General features: G+C 36.7%; 1 pseudogene; it reads left to right on the top strand.

Moving 5' to 3' along the window:
- Window positions 1-1,632: 1,632 nt before the first annotated feature.
- Window positions 1,633-4,409, top strand: LOC107152811 (annotated as a pseudogene).
- Window positions 4,410-6,153: the final 1,744 nt, after the last annotated feature.

The raw sequence follows: 6,153 nt of genomic DNA on the forward strand, positions 1-6,153 counted from the left end.
AAACTCAACAATAACAAAAAAGTTAATAAATAAACAAATGAACTAAACAGACACTTCTCAAAAGAAGAAATACAAATGACCAAAAATATGTGAAAAAAAAAGATTCAAAATCATTAGCAATTAGGGAAATGCCAATCAAAACTACACTAAGATTTCATCTCCACTCAAAATGGCAGCCATCGAGAATAAAAAGTTGTTGTATGTTTTCTCTCATATGTGGAAGCTAGAGAGGAGAAAGGAAAAGGAAGGTGTGTATGGGGGTGTCTCAAAAACTGAAAGGAGATCAGTAGAGGAAAGAAACCAGAGGGCCAGGGGTAGGGAAGAGAGGAGGGAAAGGAGAAATACTGGGGAATGATATTGGTCAAATTATATTGTTATATTGTGTGCATGTACGAATATGTAACAACAAATCCCACCATTATGTACAACTATAATACACCAATAAAAATACAGAAAAATTGTACTCATGGTTGCACAATTCTATGAATGGATTAAAAACTATAGAACTATACACTTTAAATGGGAGAATTTGATGGCATGTAAATTATATTTCAATAAACCGGTTATAAAAGAACAGATTTTTCAGCTATAGTAACAAAAACTGCATGGTACTGGCATACAAACAGACTCATAGACCAATCATACAAAATAAAAGACACAGAGACAAACCCACAGAGATAAAGTCATCTCATCCTTGACGAACATGCCAAAAACATACATTGGAGAAAAGACAGACTTTTCAATGACTGATCCTGGGAAAACTGGTTATCCATATGTAGAGGAACGAAACTGGATCCTAATTCCTCACTGTGCACAAAAGTTATATCAAAATGGATCAAAGACCTAGAAATTAGATCAGAAATTATGCACCTCCTAAAAGAAAACGTAGGGTCAACACTCCAGCATATAGGCACAGGCAACGACTTTCTCAATGAGACCCCTAACACTCAGGAAATAATGGCAAGAGTTAATAAGTGGGATAGCATCAAATTAATAAGCTTCTGCACAGCAAAGAAAACAATTAGGAATGTGAAGAGAGAATCTACAGAATGGGAAGAAATCTTTGCTAGCTACTCTTCTGACAGAGGATTAAAATCCAGAATAGATAAAGAACTCAAAAACTTTACACCAAATAATCAAATAGCCCAATTAAAAAATGGGCAAACATTTTAAGCAAACAAATCTCAAAAAGAAGAGATATAAATGGCCAACAAATATATGAAAACTGTTCAACATCATTGGCAATTAGGGAAATGTAAATCAAAACCACACTAAGATTTCATTACACACCAGTCATAATGGCAATCATCAAGAATACAAATAATAGATGCCCCATTTCAGAGTTTCCCCAGAGCACCTCCTTGGATCTAATCCCTTTTTCTTAAAGTGGCTCCTAGAGGCCTGGCTTTCTTTCCTAGTTTGTATCCCTAGGGACCCTATTTTGCCACTAACTTTGCTGCCTCAGTTATTTAATAGTAAAAAACTAAAACCAAAGCCAATCAAAACAAAGAAACATCTCCCCAAATCCTTTTGGAAGTATGTCCTCTTCCAGAAAGACTGGACTATGCTGAATGATGTCATCTCCTCATGAGGCAAAAGAGTTCCTCATAAGCACATCTTAAAGTCTTCAAGATGGTTCTAGCAGACCTTGGAAGAAAAATAACATCATTACACTCTTTGGGCATTGCCACCATCATCAATGAAGAGGTATTAAGTGCTATGCTAAAAGAAGTATGTAGAACATTAAAGTGGATGTTAAACTAATGAAGCAACTAAGATAAAATGTTAAGTCTCCTATTGATCTTGAAGTGATAGCATCTGATCTTGACAAAAGAAAAATGATTCAACATGTTGTCTTTAAAGAACTTGTGAAGCTTGTAGACCCTGGAGTTAAAGCATGGACACCCACTAAAGGAAAATAGAATGTGACTAAGTTGGTTGGATTACAAGGGAGTGGTGAAACAACAAAGTGTTCAAAATTAGCATATTATTACCAGAGGAAAGGTTGGAAGACCTGCTTGATACGTGCAGATGCATTTAGAGCAGGGGCTTTTGACCAACTAAACCAGAGTGCTACTAAAGCAAGAATTCTATTCTGTGGAAGCTGTACAGAAATGAATCCTGTTGTCATTTCTTCTAAAGAAGTAGAGAAATTGAAAAATAACATTTTTTTGAAATTATTGTTGTTGAGACAAGTGTCTGCCACAAACAAGAAGACTCATTATTCAAAGAAATACTTCAAGTTGCTAATGCTATACAACCTGTTTATGTGATAGATGCCTCCATTGGTCAGGCTTGTGAAGCCCAAGCTAAGGCTAAGATAAACTAGATGTAGCCTCAGTAAGAGTGACAAAACTAACAATCAATGAGGTGAAGAGAGAGCCTACATTTTGGGAACAAATTTTTGCCACACGTATATCAGATAGAGCACTAATCTCCAAGATATATAAAGAACTCAAGGGGGCTGGGCTTGTGGCTTGGGGGCTGGGGTTATGGCTCAGAGGTAGAGCGCTCACCTACCATGCTTGAGGTACCAGGTTTGATCCTCAGCACCCACTTAAAAATAAAATAAAGATATTGTGTTCACCTACAACTAAAAAATAAATATTAAAAAAAGAACTCAAAAAACTTAATACTAAATAAACAAACAACCCAATCAATAAATGGACTAAGGAGCTGAACAGACACTTCTTAGAAGAAGATATACAACCAATCAACAAATATATGAAAAAATGTTCAATATGTCTAGTAATTAGATAAGTGCAAATCAAAACTACTCTAAGATTTCATGTCACTCCAGTCAGAATGGCAGTTATCAAGAATATAAATAACAATAAGTGTTGGCAAGGATCTGGGGAAAAGGCACACTCATACATTGCTGATGGGACTGCAAATTGGTGCAACCACTCTGGAAAGCAGTATGGAGATTCCTTAGAAAACTCAGAATGGAACCACCATTTGACCCAGCTCTTCCTCTCCTCTGTCTATATAAAGCAGCCACATCAGTGTTTATAGAGGCTCAATTCACAATAGGTAAACTGTGGAAGCAACCTAGACGCCCTTCAATAGATGAATAGATAAAGAAACTGTGGTATAAATACACAATGAATATTACTCAGCATTTAAAAAAGAATAAAATCATGGCATTTCCAGATAAATGGATGGAACTGGAGAATATCCTGCTAAGGAAAGTAAGCCAATCCCCCCAAACCAAAGGCCAAATGTTCTCTCTGATAAGTGGATGCTGATCTATAATGGGGTTGCGGGGGGAATGGGAAAAATGGAGGAACTTTGATTGGGCAAAGGGGAGTGAGGGGAGGGGAGGAAGTATGGGGGCAGGAAAGATGGTGGAATGTGATGGACATTACTACCCTAGGTGCATGTATGACTGCACATAGGGTGCAACGCTACATCGTGTACCATCAGAGAAAAGTTATGCTGCTATTGTGTACAATGAATCAAAATGCATTCTGTTGGGCTGAGGTTGTGTCTCAGTGGTAGAGCGCTTGCCTAGCACATATGAGGCACTGGGTTTGATACCCAGAACCACATAAAAGTAAACAAAATAAAGGTATAAAAATATTTTAGAAAAAGTGCATTTTGCTGTCATTTATACCTAACTAAAATAAATAAATATTTTTTTTTTTTAAAAAAAGAGTGATGAAACTTGATGGTCATACAAAAGGAGGTGGTGCACTCAGTGCAGTTGCTGCCATTGTTTCCATGGGTACAGGGGAACATATTGATGACTTTGAGCCTTTCATCAGCAAACTTCTGGGTATGGGTGACATTAAAGAACTTATAGATAAAGTCAATGAGTTGAAGTTGGATGAAATGAAGGACTCATAGAGAAGTTGAAACATGGTCAGTTTACATCGCAAGACATGTATGAATGATTTCAAGATGTCATTAAAATGGGCCCGTTCAGTCAGATCTTGGTGATGATCCCTGGTTTTTGGAACAGATTTTATAAGCAAAGGAAATGAACAAAGGAGTCAATGTCAAGGATAAAGAAATTAATGACAATAATGGATAGTATAAATGATCAAGAACTGAACAGTACAGATGGCACCATGGTTTGTGGTAAGCAAACAGGAAGAACCCAAAGAGTAGCACAAGGATCAGGCATGTCAACAAGAGATGTTCAGGAACTTTTGACGTAATATATCAAGTTCATACAGATAGTAAAAAAGATGGGAGATATCAAGGGACTTTTCAAAGGTGACGACATGCCTAAGAATGTGAGTCAATCACAAATGGCAAAATTGAATCAACAAATGGCCCAAATGATGGATCCAAGAGTTCTTCATCACGTGGGTGCCATGGCAGGACCTCAGTCAGTGAAGAGGCAGTTTCAACAGGGTGCAGCTTCCAATGTGAAAGGCATGATGGGATTCAATAATATGTAAAGAAGATGCTTTAATATAAACTGACTTGGTTGATCACATTATGTGCTGAGACCTCAGAGATTTCCCTCCATTTTGCAAACAGGGAAAAAAGAGTATTTTTCTTGCCCTCTTTTTCTTTGCGTTTTCTCACACACACACACACACACACACACACACACACACACACCTCTTTTTTTTCCTTTCTTTCTCCTTCCCTCCCTTCTTTTCATGTAAGGGAGGAATATAGGGTTTTTGTGAAAATTATATTTCTGTTTGAAAAATTTTCTTTTAGTTTTCATCATCTTAACCCTCCTCAAATTAAACAAATCACGATGTCAAATTTTACTTCAACGGTTTTAATTGTCTCAAAGGCCAAACATTACATTTGTAAACAGTCCTGGTCAGTAAGTTACATGATGTCTCAATAAAAGTGCTGTAAAATAAACTTCAAAATGATTATTAAAAGAAAGAATGCAAATAATAAACTTGTCCAATCTCCCCCCAAGATTCCTTATCTTTCACTGATGATCATTCAGTTTCTTAACATTTGCTTCCAGTAAAGGGGTACTTATGAAGCTCTCAAACCAGTTTATTCCGTTTTTAAACAACTCTAATTGCTGGAGGATATTAGTTAAACTGTTCCACCATGCCTACTTCTGTCTCCCTCCCGCCTCCAGAATGACACAGGAGAGTTGTCGACAGGACTGTCTTAATGATTCAAATTAGTGAGCATGGATTCACTAAGGTTTTCTCTTTTTCTGTTCCAAATACCACCAAGCCTGTCACACATTCCTCAGACATGAAGATTTTGGAAACCCTCCCCATTCTTGTCATCTTCCTCTGGATATGTTTCAGACTCTCGCTGTCCTTCTTAAAATTCACTATGAAATAAATACAATAAATGAACAATATATAATTAATAACATTGCATCTGAAGACAGCACACGCAAGGAACCAGAACCTTTGGCGATTTGGCAACATCAATCTCCCTAGGGGAAATAAAATGAATAAACTTATTTTTAAAAAGAATACAAATAATAATACATGCTGGAGAGGATGTGATGAAAAGGAATTTTATACTGTTGATGGGATTGTAAATTAGTACAACCACTATGGAAATCAGGTTCCTCAAAAGGCTAGGCGTGAAACCACCATATGAACCAGCTGTACCACTCCTGGGTATTTATCCTGAAGAATTAAAGTCATCTTACTCCAGTGATACATGCCTGCCCATATTTATAGCAGCACAATTCACAATAGCCAAACCATGGAACCAGCCTCGGTGAATCAACAGGTGAATAAATAAAAAGAATGTAGTTATATATACAAAATGGAGTTTTATTGAGACATAAAGAAAAATGAAATTATGTTATTTGCAGGGAAATGACTGGAACTAGAGAAGATTATGTTAAGTGAAATAAGTTAAACTCAGAAAGTCCAGGGTCATATGTTTTCTCTCACATGTGGAAGCCAGAGAGAAAGAGAAAAAGCAAGGTGGAGGTGGATCACCTAAAAATCAAAGGGACATTAGTAGAGAAAAGGGACCAAGGGGTGGAAGGTGGGGAAGGAAAGGGAACGTGCTGGCGAGGGATATTGGCCAAATTATATTGTTGTACCGTGCACATGTACAAATATTTAACAAATCCTATCAGTATGTACAACTATAATGCACCAGTAAAAAAAAAAAAGTGGAAAAAAATCAGATTTTCACATTCTTAAACATGTTTCTTCTGCAAATATTTTAATTTTTCAAATGTTTGCGTAC

Source organism: Marmota marmota, unplaced genomic scaffold (genome assembly GCF_001458135.2).
Source record: "Marmota marmota marmota unplaced genomic scaffold, marMar, whole genome shotgun sequence".
Taxonomy (NCBI): Eukaryota; Metazoa; Chordata; class Mammalia; order Rodentia; family Sciuridae; genus Marmota; species Marmota marmota.